Here is a 16,596-nt window from a genome sequence, read left to right on the forward strand (position 1 = left end):
CACTCAAGGCCATTTTACAGGACTCTCAGGGAAAAGCTTCTCGCTTCCCGGCCTTTTGGCTAAGATCAAGTGTAGTATGAGGGTTTCCCAGGTGGCAGAGTGGTAAAGAACCCGCCTGCTAATGCAGGGGATGCGAGAGACTGCAGTTTGGATCCCTGGGTCGGGAAGATTCCCCTAGAGTAGGAAATGGCAAACTGCTCCAGTACTCTTGCCTGAAGAATTCCTTGGACAGAGGAGCCTGGTGGGCTAGAGTCCATGGGGTTGCAGAGTCAGACACCACTGAACGACTGAGCAAAGGGAAAAGCTAGTGTAGAAGGAAGAGTGGAGTATTAGATTAAGCACAAATGTCCTGGTTCCATAAGTAAAGCCACAGTAAATTCATTTCCCTCCAGACACATTTCTAGCACAGCTTGTTTTATACTAAGGTTTATAGGTTATTTTCGCTGCTCTAGTGGACAGTCTGGTGAAACAAAGGGTAGTCTCGTTACAAAGTCGTATTTATTGGGGGGTGGGAAACCGGTTCCAGTAAAGAGATCAAGGGGGACTGAGGCCGCAGTCTTGAAAAACACTGACATGTAAGCACAACCAAAGAACACCCAGAAGAAGAGGAGCCCATATACGCACGAAAAGCGAGTCTTTAGGAGTCAGAAAGCCGGGAAGTCCGGCGAGTTCGTGAGAAATATTGTTCTGCAAAGATAGTCATCCAGCAGCCGACTTTCCTTCATTCCGAGACAACCAAGGCCCACCACAGTACTCAGAATCTCCTTGCTCTTCCAGCCAGGCGACCGACCGGAAAAGAGCCTAGAGTGGGAAACCGTCGCCTCCACCGCCGGAAACGAATGACCAGGGCTTCCAGCCAGACGGCTTTACCTCCGCCCGGAGCCAGTGAGCATGCGCAGCTCCTGGAAACGGCCCCTCCCAGCGCTGGTCCTCCCCAGACATGGAGCATGCGCAGACTTCCCGCCGTCCCGCCCCTGCTTTTCCAGAGACCCCGGTTCCTTAGAAACCAGGCGGCGCGTTCCCGGTGGCGGCGCGCTAGATTCCGGGGCCCGAGCGTCCCTGCAAGCCTCCCTCACGCAGCACCAGCGGCTGCCGAGACCCGTCCGGGCCCATGGTCTCCAGGGTGGCGCAGGGCGGGGGATGCCAGCGTGCCAGGTGAGAGACGGCCCGCGACTGCGGGTGAGGATGTAGAAGGGCATGGCGCGGCGGCGGGCGGGCGCTGGCCGGGCCTCCTCGGCGGGGATACGCTGCGCAGGGGCTGGAGGGGGCCGTTCTAACTGCCAGCGCGGGCTCGGAGTTCGGGAGTCGCCCCGGAGTTGGTCCTCTCACCTCAGAGATAGGACCTACAAGTTTGGTCGTAGAATTGTAGAATTTTGCTCCTGGAAGGACCTTGGCCATAACCCATCCCTTTACTGGACGCTAAAACCTAGGCTACCCTGTCCGTTGCCGACCAGCACCCCTTACCTGTGAGGACCGCCGCTTTGTGGCTAAGGATGTGAGGTATGGGAACCTCAGACAAAGGGCCCGCGGCGTAGCTAGTCCATCGTCTTTCACAGTGAGAAGGGACCTGAGGGGACATATCTTTATTTAAGGAAAGAGAGTTCAGGTGGCAGATGGGAGAAGGGACACTCCAGAAGGGGCGGGTGGCTCAGCCAGTCCCGGCATGTCCGCTGGCCACATCTCTCTGGGCCTGGCTTACCTCTGAAGCTCAAGAAGGAAGCAGATGAACTTGCGGAGACAAAAGGTGAGGTGAAGTATTCTCAAGGCATTATCACATGAATGGTGAGGGAGAAAGAAGGGTCCTGGAGATCAGGACTTGTGAATGGTTGTGTGAAGCGTTTATTGCAGAATCTAAAGAACCAGACAGGAATAGAAAAGTTTAAAGCTGCCTTGGAGAACACCAAGGAAGGTTATAAACGTTATTTGTCTTCAGCGTTCCCACGGTGTCATTGCTGAGGGCAGGACACGGGAGGAAGGAAGTGGTGACTTTTGAATATCCAGAGCCTGGTGGCGCAGGGCTCAGAGGACCTCTAAAGCTATGGGGCACAAAGGTTGGAGATGGAAGAGCCCTGAATCTGTGACCCTTCAGTTGAAAGGAACAGCTGTTTAAATTAGGAAAGACACTTCATGTGTTACTGTGATATGGAGAAGATGGAAGTTAGAGAATCTGAATACATTCTTGATAAGGAAACTCCTGAAAAGCTACACCAGGGAACAAGAGTTTTAAGGCCATCCATTTTACAGAAAATATGCAAAAGTTACTGCTTTTGGACTAGGGTTTTTAGCAGACAGTTCTGTTGGATGAATGGGCTTCCCTGGTGGCTCAGACCTTAAAGAATCTGCCTGCAGTGTGGGAGGCACAACTTCAATCCCTGGGTGGTGAAGATCCCCCTGGAGAAGAGAATGCCTATCCACTTCTGTATTCTTGTCTGGAGAACTCCATGGACAGTGGAGTCTGGTGGGCTACAGTCCATGGGGTTGCAAAGGGTCAGATACAACTGTGATACTAACACTTTCACTTTTTTTTTTGGTGGGAGGACTCCCCGCCCCCCACCCCATGCACACACACACACTTTTTACAGTTTAAAGCTTCTGTTGTGAGAGGCTTTCCCATACCACCTGGTTGTTCTACTTTTCCTGTAGAATGAGTACTTTGGATCTGATGTTATTTTTACTTGCTGGGAAAATTCAAATATGTGATTTCTATAGTAACACTGGAACCCACTAGAAGTAGAATTAGCAATCAGAATCTAAAATATGGCACAAATGAACCTATCTGCAAAATAGAAACAGATTCTCATGGAGATCAGACTTGTGGTTGGCATGGGGGAGGAGAAAAAGGAGGGATGGACTGGGAATGTGGGGTTGGTAGAGGCAAACTATTATATTTAGAATGGATAAACTACAAGGCCCCACTGCATAGCACAGGGAACTATATCCAAACTCATGGAATAAATTGTAATGGAAAAGAATTTTAAAGAATGTGTATATGTGTGAAACTGAGTCACTTTGCTGTACAGCAGAGACTGGCCCAACATTGTAAGTCAACTGTACTTTAAAATTTAAAATTTAAATTTTAAAAAAGGAAGAAAGTGGTCTCCCAAAAGACAAAGATTTGTAATATGGGGAAAAGAAATGTGTGATTTTTAAAAGGTGGCCTGTGATTCTAATCATCAGTCAGTTTGGCACATGGTAAAACTAATTTTCACTGTATATTTGAAATGGCAGCAGGTTTTTTTCCCCCCTCAGAGTGATAAGAGAAGATGCATTGAAACTATGATAACGTTAATAGATTAAATTAGTTTTTTAAGAAAGCTTTGTTCTTCTCTTGCTCATAAATCAGTGCCGGCCCATAACTGTGGATATTATGGCTGTACATTTTATTGACTTTTCTTCTATCTCTGGAAATACTTATATAAATAACTCAAGAGAGAAGGGTATATGATCTGGGGGGAACATTGGCACTGTTAACCAAATCCTGTCAGAAAAGCTTTGTGAAAATCATTGTATTCTGTGTAGAAACCCTCATTACTCTAGCATTGGCCCACATAGAAAACAGACAAGTAGGCCAAAATCCAAGTAGGATGGAAGGGAGCAATTACCATCTGTAGTGCTGGAGAGGGTGTGGGAGGGTGCTTTGAATGTCAGTACAAATACTTCCTTGAATGAGCATTTGGAGAAGATATGGCTTAAATGTGGTCGAGTGTGCCCTATGGATGTGTGTGCATTATTTTAGCCCTTATAATCAGAAAGAGACTTATTTTCAGATAAGAAAGATGGGCATACAGACTCTCAAAGTGTTTCTTCATCACTATGGCAGTGAACTTTTGACAAATAATTACTTGACATCCATTCCATTTTCTGGGGCAGCTGAGAGCAGTTATCAAATCTGGCCTGTAATAAAGTAATCAACAGTATTTAACAGGCTAACTTACCAGATAAACCACTAATGCTAACAGGATTTACTTTCTCTGAACTGATTCTCTGTTTATACAATAAGAGGAGAAATGAAATGGGGGCACAGTGTGATCTGATATGGGAGGTTGTAATATAAAGTTGGTGTTCACAGAACATAAGAATCAGTGACCAGTCACTTAGAAGCAGTAGAGGAGTCCTTCTGATGCCTAGTAAGTCACTCATGTGTATATATAATAGGAGTTTCAATCTAGGATAAATCCACTATTGAAATCAGTGTCTAGGAAAAACTTGGAGGTTTTGCTGTTTTTGAGAATTCATATGCTGTATAGTAGTAGGACGTTATTTTTCTTTTTTGGGGGGAGGACCTCTCGTATTTCTCTTTTTTTTTAGTTAGTTTATTTATTTTTGGTTGTGCTGGGTCTTCATTGCTACCCATGGGCTTTCTCTAGTTGGGGTGAGCAAGGTCTGCTCTTCGTTGCGGTGCACGGGCCTCTCGTTGCAGAGCACAGGCTCTAGTTGTGTGGGCTTCTGTAGTTTGAGCACATAGGCTTAGAAGTAGTGGCTCACAAGCCCTGGTGCCCTGAGGCATGTGGAATCCTCCTGGACCAGGGATCGAACCCATGTCCTCTGCATTGGCAGGCAGACTCCCATGCACTGTATCACCAGGGAAGTCCCAGTACACTGTATACAAGTCCCAGGACATACATACAAAAAAAGCAGCTTTGTATAAGTAAACTTCAAGAAAGCCTAAGAGTCCAAATTACTTGGAAATTTAGATGTCAGGTGTTTTTAAAAGTGGGGAATGAAAGATAATTCAAATAAGGTTGGGCTCGTGAAAATCAAAACGGAAAAAAGATACTGAGAAAAACATGAAAACAGACTTTCTAGCACACTAACATTCACTCATGAATTAGCCATCAGGTCAGGAATAGCTCATTAATGTACCATCTCTTTAAATCCAGACAAAGGAAGTGACAAATGGAGTAAATATTTCAGTTGCATGATGATGGGAATGAACACTTAGGAAGTAGGATTAAACATTAAGAAGGAAGGAGTATTCCTGCATTACTTACATACACTCAAACACTGCCCTTAACATGTGCTCTTTAGTTCCCATTCCTAGAGGAGGAGCTTCAAGCAGTGCCTTTGTCCTAGGTTCTGTTAGTTTCCAAGGTTCCCAGTGACAAAATGCCGCATCTCTTTGGGATCCAGGATTGCCGTGGCGATAGCTCCATCTCCCCACCACCTCCCAGAGCCATTCCCAGAAGCATCTGTAAGGGTTCCTGTCTGTCTTCTACCATGAAAGATCAGGAATGAAGGCTTTGAGGAGTGGAAACGAAGTACTGAGCACAGTCTTCCTTTCTGGCCTGGGATAACTGTGCTCCTCCCCAGCTGTCAACTTTCACTTTCTCATGAGAATAGATAATTCAAAAATATAACCGGAAATACTTCCTACTTGGCTTTGAGATTTTCCGTATCGCTTTACAATCTCAAAATCTTTATTATTTCTTTCAGAATTATATTTTTGCTTAGAATGCTAATGCTAGGCAAATCATGTAATTGTTGTTTTAGTTGCTAAGTCATGTCCAACTCTCTTGCAACCCCATGGACTGTAGACCACCAGGCTCCTCAGGCTTTCCAAGGCAAGAAGACTAGAATGGGTTGCCATTTCCTTCTCCAGGGATCTTCCTGACCCAGGTATTGAACCTGTGTCTCCTGCATTGCAGTCGGATTCTTTACCACTGAGCCACCTGCAAAGCCCACATCATATAATTACTGGGCCCTAGTTTCTTAATCTTTGTAATTTATAACAGAAAACAATTTAAAAATGACAGAAATGTCTAACACTAAAGAAACGAAGAAGAAAAAAAAAAAAGAAAGAAACGAAGAGCTGGTTCATATAATTAGTAATCCTTAAAAACTGTGATAACGTGAAAAATGCTTATGTCAAAACAGTAAGTGAAAAAAATCAGGAACAAAGTTGTGAATATAATTTGATTACAAGTACATTAAATAAATGTAAAACTTAGCAAAAAAGAGTGTAAGAAGAACACAGGAATTTTCTATAGTGAGTGAATATTAAAAAAAAAAAAAAAAAAACTTCCTAAAAGTTTCTTGCTCGTGTAAAGAATGATACTGAACTTGTTTTCTCTCTGTGGGCCTTCAGACTCTTCTTGCTCTCTGACTGAATTAAAAGTGGTGGAGGGGGACTCCCCAGGTGGTCCAATGGCTGAGACTCTACACTCCCGATATAGGGGCCCAGGTTAAATCACTGGTGTGGGAACTAGATCCCACTTTACCATCTGAGCCACCTGGGAAGCCCCTAGATCCCACATACCACAACTAAGACTTTGCATGCTGCACCTAAGGCCTGGCACAGCCAAATAAATTTTATTTTTTTTTAAGTGGTGGGAGAATGATGGCAGGGACCAGGAAGCACAGATGTTTCCTCACTCAGGTGTCATGAACCAAACAGCAGTGTTGTTCCCTAGGATAATGAATTCACTTGTATGTATTTGAAAGGTGACCATAGAGCTCTTACACTGCTTTCTAAGACTTTATTTGGTGCTTGTTGATGAATAGTTTTGACCCTTAGGGTCTCTGGGTGCTTGCTGACGGATGGCTTTGTGTTTCTGCATCCCACAGCATATTGGAGGATGTTCCACGTGGTTAATGGCTTCTGCAGCCCAGTGGTGGTTCCTGCTAGGAAATGGTTATCCTCTCAGAGGGGCCTCTCTGGGGGTGGCTCTGGGAGCGTGTGAGATATGCATTTGTCATCCAGGCATCCTCTCATTGTCAGGGAGATGGGGGATGGTGGAGAGATCAGCTGTACTTCCTGTTACTTGTCAGCCTTTTGCACTCATATTCCTGTGCCAGGGACTAAGGGGACAAAGCTTGGTTGTTGTTATTGTTGTTGTTTTTGTTGTTGTTGTTTTTTGAAGTAATGGGGGCAATGGTTGAACGTCGTATTTCTCATCAGATCTTATTTTCAAAATTAAATTATTGTGCTCAAATGGCTGTTTTGGTTGCCCCAGCCCAGGGCTTGCTCCTGGTCACGGTGGTTATTCTTTCAAAATTGCTGTCTTTGTTTCTCCTTGCTTCGCTTTTTTTTTTTTTTTTTTTTTTAAGGGCTGTGCTGAGTCTTCGTTGCTGCTTGGGCTTTCTCTAGTTGTGAGTGAGGGCTGCTCTCTAGTTGCGGCGCATGGGCTTCTCCTTGCGCTGGCGTCTCTAGCTGCGGAGCGCAGGCTCTAGGCACCCAGGCTTCAGTAGTTGCGGCATGTGGTTCAGTAGCTGTGGTGTCCGGGCGTAGTTGCTCCTTGCATGTGGAGTCTTCCCAGACCAGGGATGGAACCTGTGTCTCCTGCACTGGCAGGCAGATTTTTTACCACTGAGCCACCAGGGAAGCCCCTTCACTGCTTAATATCCCTAATATGCTAAGATTGTTGTGCAAAGAACATTTAAATGCCTTCAAGTATTATAGGAATGTTAGCAAAATACCTTGAAGTGTTAAGTTTCAGGGACCTGTGATCTCCTTAATTACACAGTCTTGGTCCTGAAAGACCGTAGAGTCTCAATAGTAAGACACTGAACATCATTTAAACAATAATCAGAAAATTATAAAATACTAAAATGAATGGCTGTTTTCAGGTGGGCATATCCCAGATACATTCTGTATTTTATAACCAACCTCCTTCATTACACATTAACCAAAAGGAAAACAGGAAAAGGGGGTTGGTGTGGCAAAGACTGTCCTGAGATTAGATTATTTTACATGTCACATTTAATAGCTAGAACATTGTTAAACTACAGCTGAGCATAATTGTGGCCTAGTTGGTAAGCAGTTTTGATGTTTGTGAAGGACACCGGGCATTTCCACTCACAGGAGAGCTACTTAACCTTCCTGGTGACCAGAAGCCACGTAACAGAGTTAGAGAACACCAGTCAGGGTTGTTGTGCTCTGGGGTGCCCTAAGAACACCCTATACCCGAAATCTGAAGGAAGGCAGATTAGGTGACTCTGAAGTGCCTCTTGCTGCCATAGAAATAGCCATTTTCACAGCAACAGGATACTTGTATCCATATAGAAGGTAGAAAACACAAAACTTTAGTAAGTTAGGTTTTCATGTTGAAAAATATTTTATGAGTATAATTAAAAACTCATTGTCTTCTCAGGATTACATGTAAAATACACCTCTCTCTAGGGCTGGGTACTTCACAGGCATCGTGGCCAAGTGTACTTTACCTCAGCACAGGCAGGGTCTTTGTCACATGCCTTTGTCATTGTGTTCCCTCTGTCAAATCACTCCTTGGTATTCAGCTGTGGGTGTAGCAAGAAATGGGAACTAAGCTCCTGGGACCTGGCCTGTCTGGATCACTGCCCTGTGCCCCACCTTATGGCACAATGCCTGACCCATTGTTGCCCTCACAGATACTGGGGAATGAATGAGGAAAGAACTCTGGTGACTGGGTATCATGCCATTAAATGGGGGTGAGGGCACACAGGAGAAGGAAAGGAAAGATAAATTTGGGTTGGAAGAAGCTGATAGGTTGGTAAGGGCCAATTGAGAACGTTCGCCTGGAGGTCAGAGTGAAATTGAAGGATTAGATAACATTGCTCTGTGAGAGTAGGGATGAGGATGGAATTTTCAGGTCAGTGTCAGTCTAGAACTTGCTGTTAAAGCAGTCTCAGAAAAATAGTCATCTTGTTATTGCCAGACTTTCAGAAGCAATATTTAATATAACTGGTAGCAAAGTACTTTTTCTTACTGTAACCATCAGCTGAAACTAACTTTCAGACCAGGTAGGTCATGATCCAGATACCTCTGTGGGTGTTAGTTAAATTTACGTCTCTTTCATGACTCAATTTTAGCTGACCTTTTTGTCCACTGGGTAGTTGCGCCTCATTAGACAGGTCATTAGGCCTTTCGCTAATGTCCCTCCTAGGACACTGAGGGCCCCACAGAGCCTGGGAGCCAGCATCTTTGGCTGGGCCTGGATATGCGCTCTCGAGATCCAGTGGCTGCTTAGCAGTTTACCTCCATGTCGGCTTGCAGAGTTGGGGGAATAGTCTTTCTTTCCTTTGTCGCGTTTTTGCAGTCAGTGAGAAGGCAGAGACGTCTGTGTCACTGAGTCCGTGTATGACAAACAAATTGTAGGAAAATTAAACCTTCCCCACAGGATCTTTGGATTTTTTGAGATCCAGGGACATTTATCATAACTCCTTTGTAAAACTCAATACCTGTTTGTTTAGTTAGACTTTTATTTTTCAGTGGAAACATAAATGTAGATAAAGACATACTTTCTCTTTTATCTGAAAACTGCAGAAAGCATGTTACCCTTTCAGACTGGGAGTACAAGCTGGTTCATGGGTACCGCAGGTAGTCCCATGGCTGTGAAAACGCAGCTCAGAACTCAGGCTGCAGACTCCCCCCCAGCTCCTGCCTGAGCTCCAGTACTGAGGTGTGGTTGTCTTTCCTCTTTGGGTCCAGCTCTACTGACCATGCAACAACAGTCTGTCTACCAGAGTGGCTCAGTTCCAGGTGTTGGGGGGGTGGCCTGGAAGGTGGACCCTTGGTTCTTAGTACATGGTTGATGTTGATGACCACATGAAAGGCTACTTATTTCCCCCACCAGATTCCTGGGTTTTGCAAAATGAGAATTGAAGTTAACATTTACCTTTACCTTTTAATTTTGTCTCCTTTTAGTGTGCTCATGAATTATGCTCTTATGTTATAAATCTAGATCTCTTTGCAACTGGATGTTAACATCATGGCACCCCTCTACTAGGGTGATGGTTATCATATCAGTTCCAGAGCATCCTTCAAAGAAGCTTATATTCAGGGAATTCCCTGGCAGTCCAGTGGTTAGAACTTGTTGCTTTCACTTGCAAGGCCCAGGTTCAATCCTTGGTTGGGGAACTAAGATTCCACAAGCCCCCAGCATTGCCAAAAAAAACCAAGCTTATCCTCTTTAAGATTTTAAAACATATTTTATTTAAAATAGGAAGGAAAAGAAGGACTTGAGCAGGAAAAGCTGTTGCCTTCTAGTTGGTGCAGCTGCCACACAGGCTTTGACCTGACTTCTTGATTTCTGTGTTCTCACACTTACTCATTCCTCAGTCATCACTCAGCACCTACTCAGTGTCGGGTGCTGCTCAGTCCTGGTGACAGCAGTGTGTGAGACAGGCAGCCTCTTGACATCATGACAGATCCCAGTGGAGTGTGATGGGCACTGTGAAAGACAGAGCTCAGGCACAGCTTCTCTGAAGAAGTGGTGTTTAAGTGGAGACATAACAGATCTGAGAAGGAGTTATCCTGAGAAAATGAAGAAAAAATTATTGCAGGCAGAGCAAATAGTTTGGACCAGAACCTCAGAGCAAAACTGAAGGAGTTAGATGTGGTAGCTGCCAGCATACTGAGCTGAGTGCAGTGTAAGGGGAAAGTGGTAAGGTGGAGAGATGGGGAAAGGTCCAACCCACGCTGGGGAGAGCCCATCAGGGAATCTGGGCTTTATCCTAGAGAGGCTAGGGGAAGAAATGGCCAGTTCAGGAAAACCATCTGGTTCATGGAACCAGAGCAGTGGATGGAAATCAGGGGACATTCGGATGTCCAGTTGGTGGGACATAGGGATAGACTGGCCATGGGGGCAGGAAAGCTTCACTGCAGCTAGAGTGATTCCTTATCAGATGGTCAGGTTGGAATCACCATCACTTGAGTCCACTATCACTTCCTTTCCCCTCATGATTGTTGGCATTTGACTGAACATAGCCCCTATGTGCTAGGTCACTGGGATCCTGCAAGGCTTGACATACAGTTTGCTTCTGTTAGAGGAGGAAGCTTGACTACAAGGGGACTAACAGATAAGGAGCTAACAGATAAGCATGAGTCACATTATGTGAGGAGGTGGGGTAGTTGGAGAGACAGTTCTGGTTGCAGGCACCCTCTTGACAGGTCAAGTTGTAGTTTAAGACTGAGAGCCTCGGCTCATTTTCCTAATCCCAGCTGGCAGGCAGAGCTATTCTATGATGCTTTCTTTCCTAAACCATTATACCAGATTCTGCCTCAAACTATTTAATTATCAGCATAAGTAATCTCTTTATTACATTTGTGAACATACCCCAAGATTGTACGGAATTGTTTACAGTTTTGATGAATTCAGTATATATATCTTGGTTTATTGATTAACTATACAGGAGCAAGGTCTGGAATCTTTTCACCTTTTTCCAGCAAATATTTATTGAGCACCCACTGCATATTAGGCCTTGGGGGAAGGAACTTGGGGGTACAGCAGTGCCCAAAACAGACAAAAAATTCCCTTTTCTCAAGGAGCATTCTAGGAGGCATGGTAGGAGACCAACAATGGGAGGATAAACCTGTTTCTAATAAGACAGCATTTGAGTAGAGACCTGAAGGAAGAGAGGGAGTATGTAGACCCAGTTGATCTCATCAGTACAGTAGAGGGAACCGCCAGCACAGAAACCCTGAAACAGAGACGTACCTGGAATGTTTGCGATACACACAGCAGCAAACCATGGTAACCGGAGTTGAGTGAGCAAGGGAAAGAGAAATAGGATGTAAAGTCAGAAAGAGGATAGGGGGCTGCTGCTGCTAAGTCACTTCAGTCGTGTCCGACTCTGTGCGACCCCACAGACGGCAGCCCATGAGGCTCCCCCGTCCCTGGGATTCTCCAGGCAGGAACACTGGAGTGGGTTGCTGTTTCCTTCAACGCATGAAAATGAAAAGTGAAAGTGAAGTCGCTCAGTCGCGTCCAACCCTCATCGACCCCATGGACTGCAGCCTACCAGCCTCCTCTGTCCATGGGATTTTCTAGGCAAGAGTACTGGAGTGGGGTGCCATTGACAGGCTTTTGTAGGTCAGAGGAAGAACCTTGGCTTTTATGCTAAAGTGAAAGTGAAAGTCACTCAGTCATGTCCGACTCTGTGACCTGACGGACTATACATTCCACGGAATTCTCCAGGCCAGAATACTGGAGTGGGTAGCCTTTGCCTTCTCCAGGGGATCTTCCCAACCCAGGGATCAAACCCAGGTCTCCTGCACTGCAGGCAGATTCTTTACCAGCAGAATCACAAGAGAAGCCCAAGAATACTGGAGTGGGTAGCCTATCCCTTCTCCAGCAGATCTTCCTGACCCAGGAAGAGATGCAAAGCCTATGCAGCCTTTGGGCAGAGGAGTGGCGTGATCTGACTTACATTTAATGGCGTTGCCCTCAGTGCTAGATGAGAGTAGACTGGGGATACAGTACGAGAAGGGGCAGGGTAGAATCTGCCCTGGGAGACCAGGAAGACCAGGTGGGCTCTCACAGTAGCACAGGAGAGAGGACAGTGACTGGAATCTAGGCGGTGGCAGCGGAGTAGTGGGAAGTGCTCAGATTCAGGGTGTGTTTTGAAGAGAGACAGCCACTAAGACATGTTTTTACGGATCGGATGAGACGTATGAGAAAAAGAAGGATCAAAGATTACTCCAAGCTTTTGATTTAAACAGCTGGAAAATTTGTGTTACCAGTTTCTGTGGGGAAAAGTGAGTTTGGTGGGGAGAAACATCAGGAGTTTAGTTCTGGACACCAAGTGGAAATGTACATCAGATAGGTGGTTGTTTATGCTAGTCTGAAGCTCAAGGAAGAGGACCTGGCTGACAGCTTTGAAAGTCATCAGAGAACAGATAGTATTTAAAGCCATGAGAGTGAATATGAATAGACTCATCAGTCTTGAGGCAAGAGCCATGGTTACCACAGTCGTCATCAGGAGAAACAAGCAGAGAAATGGCCAGAGAGGTAGGAAGAAACACAGCCAATGTCACAATCTACTTCAAAATTAGATTGGGAATTTCCTTGGTGGTCCAGTGGTTAGGACTCTATGCTTTCAGTGCTGAGGGCATGGGTTCAATCTGTGGTTGGGGAAGTAAGATCATGCGAGCTGTGTGGCCCAACAAACAAATAAATAAAGTTAGATTGAGGCCCCAGCTCACTTAATAATTAGGGTCCTGGCCTCATCACTGGCCACAGTGCTTTATTTTAGAGTATTTTATATTAAGATACAATTACTGAAGAAATCCATCCACAGAAAAGTCTAATTCCCAAACAAGCCCCTTGATGCTGGCACCTGGGAATGTGTCTGAGAGGGCAGAGGTCCGCCGCCAAGTCTGTCGAGGGTGCCCTGAGGGTGCCCCACTGGGGAATTCCAGCCATGGGCTGGTTCTGGGGTGTGGTGGGGGTGGAAGCTGAGCTTAGGCTTCCTACCCATGTGATGTGCCAACCTGTTGCCCAACCTGTCCAGCTGCAGCCACAACCTGTTACATGTTATTTCTCACTTACAGCCATCCTTCCTTGGCTTGCCTGCAGCAATACCAGAGAAGAACCCCTCTTTCAGCCCTCACTTCCTGAGTATGAGTTGTTCGTGAGTGCTGAGGACTTGCCTAACTCCGGCAGCTCAGCAGCTTGCCTAGTGTGATGTTGGCTATGGGAAAGGGCAACCTTCTGATCCTCAGCAAGTGCCCACACTCACTAGATCGCTGGCCTCTGCTTGGCTTCAGCCATTGGCTTTATACAGTCCTCCCTTGGTATCTAGGGGGCTGGGATTGGTTCCAAGACCCCTTGGGATCCCAAAATCCACAGATGCTCAAAGTGTTAGTCGTTCAGTCGTGTCCAGCTCTTTGCAACCCCATGGTCAGTAGCCCATTAGGCTCTTCTGTCCATGGGATTCTCCAGACCAGAATACTGGAGTGGGTTGCCATTCTCTTCTTCAGGGGATCTTCCTGACCCAGGCAGGGATCAAACCCTGGTCTCCTGCATCAATGTAGGCAGATTCTTGACTGTCTGAGCCACTAGAACATAGAAAAAGTGCTCAAGGGATGCTCAAGCCCCTCATATAAAATGGCATATGACATATACTTATCCTCTTGTATACTTTGTCATCTCTAAATTACTTACAATATCTAATGCAATGTAAATAGTTGTAAATACAATGTAAAGCTATGTGCAAACAACTTCAAGTTTTGTGTTTAAAGGAAAGAGACTTAATTCACAATGTCCATTTAATTTGATTATAGATGTAAATCCACATGGTGCAAATAGGTTGTTCTATGCCCTCAGCCATAACTTACAGTAATTAAAAATTGATGTAAAATTTACATACAGTTAAATACACAGATCCTAAGTGTTCAACTTGATGAATTGTGACAAATATATCCCCATGTAAACAAAGTGCAAAGCAAGATACAGAATATTTCCATCCTCATTCATTTCCTCGTGCCCTTTTCTAGTCAGTCCCACACCTCTTTGCGCCACCTCCCCACCCACCAGCCATCCCGCTATCACTTCTGACTCCTGTTGCTAACAGTATGTTTGCCTGTACTTCAAGTAAATGAGATCCTACAGTAAGGACTGTTTTTTTGGGTGTGTGTGCCTAGCATCTTTCACTCAAAGTAGTATTTTTAAGATTCATGCATGTGGTTACATGCATTAGTAGTTCATTAATTTTTGCTGCTTTTTTCTGTATTTCATTGTATGACCATACCATAATTTATTTATCTAATCTCCTATTCCTAAGCATTTGGGTTTATTTCCAATTTAGGGCTAAGATGAATAAGGTGCTGAGAATATTTTGTGTAAGTTTTTGTGGATGTATGTTTTCATTTTCGTGCGTAAATATCTACGAATGGAGTTGTTGTGTCATTGAGTTGATATATCTTTATAAGAAAATGTCAGTTTTCCAAAGTGTACTATTTCACACTGCCACCAACAATGTGAGAGAGTTCTGTTGCTCCGTATCCTCTCCAGACTTTGGGATTGTTGGTCTCCCCCTCTCTCTCTTTTTACCTTTTCCATTCTAGCAAGGTTTGGTTTTAGTTTGCGTGTCCCTGATGACTAGTGATACGGAGCACCTTTTCACATGCGTATTGGCTGTTTTGGTATCTTTGGTGTGACTCGATCTAATCTTTTGACATTTTAGAAAATCAGGTTCTTCTTTTGTGTGTGTCTGGGTGTCGTCGTCGTCATCTTTTTTTTGTGACTGCCACAGGAGTGTGGGATCTTAGTTCCCTGACCAGGAATCGAACCCATGCCCCCTGCAGTGAAACCATGGAGTCCTAACCACCTGACCACCAGGCAAGTCCCAGTGGTTTTTTTTATCCTGGACCCAGTGTACTCTCTTTATTAATTTATATTTTTATAATATTTTACCAAAAGATCACAACAGTGAAAATAGAGGGATAGTGAAAATCATTTAGAAGTTTTAATAAAAATTTGAGCATAGTAAGCTCAAATTTGCAGTTCCTACTTTCATGATTTTAATGTTACATATATATGCCTAAAATGGAAAAAATCTTTTACTTTATTTTTTAAGAGGGTTTATATATATATATCGGAGAAGGCAATGGCACCCCACTCCAGTACTTTTGCCTAGAAAACCCCATGGACGGAGGAGTATATATGTTTTAAAATTTATTTATTTTTTAATTGAAGGATAATTGCTTTACAGAATTTTGTTGTTTTCTGTCAAACCTCAATATGAATCACCCATAGGTGTATATTTATCCCCTCCCTTTTGAACCTCCCTCTCATCTCCCTCCCTATTCCACCCCTCTAGGTTGATTCAGAGTCCCTGTTTGAGTTTCCTGAGACATAACAGCAAATTCCCATTGGCTGTCTATTTTACGTATGGTAATGTAAGTTTCCATGTTACTCTCTCCATACATCTTGCCCTCTCTTCCCCTCTTCCCCAAGTCCATAAGTCTGTTCTCTATGTCTTTTTCTCCATTACTGCCCTGCAAATAAATTATTCAGTGCCATTTTTCTAGATTCCATATATATGTGTTTTTGTAATGAGCAGAAATTCTTTTAACATCAGTGGGTTAGGGCTTTGTGTGTTCTGTCCAAGAAATCTTTATGTATCCTATGATCTTGAAAATATTCTCTGACATGTTTTTCTAGAAGCTTTGTGTATGGTGGATGCATACTCGGTTGTGTCTGACTCTTTGCCACCCCATGAACTGTAGCCCGTCAGGCTCCTCTCTCCATGTAATTTTCCAGCCAAGAATACTGGAGTGGGTTGCCATTTCCTACTCCAGGGGCTTTTCCTGACCAAGGTATAGAACTCTCTTCTCTGGCGTCTTCTGCATTGACAGGTGGATTCTTTACCACTAGTACCACCTGAGAAGCCCAGAAGCTCTGTGGTTCTGGTTTTTACATTTAGGTCTTTGATTCATTTGGGATTAATTTTTGTGTACACAGTGAGAAAAGAAGGGTCAAAGGTTTTTGTTTGCCATGTGCTGTGCTTAGTCGTTCAGTCATGTCCAACTCTTTGTGACCCCATGGGCTGTAGCCCACCAGGCTCCTCTATCCATGGGGCTTCTCCAGGCAAGAATACTGGAGTGGGTTGCCACGCCCTCCTCCGGGGGATCTTCCCAACCCAGGGATTGAACCCAGGTTTCCTGCATTGCAGGCAGATTCTTTTCCATCTGAGCCATCAGGGAAACTCAAGAATACTGGAGTGGGTAGCCTACTCCTTCTCCAGGGGATCTTCCTGACCCAGGAATCACACCTGAGTCTCCATTGCAGGCAGGTTCTTTTTTTTTTTTTTTTGCAGGCGGATTCTTTACCAGTTGAGCTACCAGGGAAGCCCATATGCATATCCAATTGTTACACCATTTATTAAAAAGAGTTT

The 16,596-nt window shown here is 44.6% G+C and overlaps 1 protein-coding gene across 13 annotated transcripts in view; it reads left to right on the forward strand.

Moving 5' to 3' along the window:
- The first annotated feature begins 912 nt into the window (after positions 1 to 912).
- Positions 913 to 16,596, forward strand: part of GFOD2 (Gfo/Idh/MocA-like oxidoreductase domain containing 2) — a 39,669-nt gene continuing 23,985 nt past the window's right edge. For 3 of the 13 annotated variants that reach the window (XM_070388180.1, XM_070388178.1, XM_005896536.3), the window contains exons 1-3: positions 913 to 1,155; positions 14,953 to 15,038; positions 15,520 to 15,598. The gene's annotated coding sequence lies outside the window, so the exon portion shown is untranslated. Of the gene's footprint in view, positions 1,180 to 1,290; positions 1,745 to 14,952; positions 15,039 to 15,519; positions 15,599 to 16,596 lie in introns of those variants that run through there. The other 10 variants (XM_070388177.1, XM_070388176.1, XM_070388182.1 and 7 more) reach the window with 7 other exon arrangements.

Source organism: Bos mutus, chromosome 18, assembly GCF_027580195.1.
Source record: "Bos mutus isolate GX-2022 chromosome 18, NWIPB_WYAK_1.1, whole genome shotgun sequence".
Classification (NCBI taxonomy): domain Eukaryota; kingdom Metazoa; phylum Chordata; class Mammalia; order Artiodactyla; family Bovidae; genus Bos; species Bos mutus.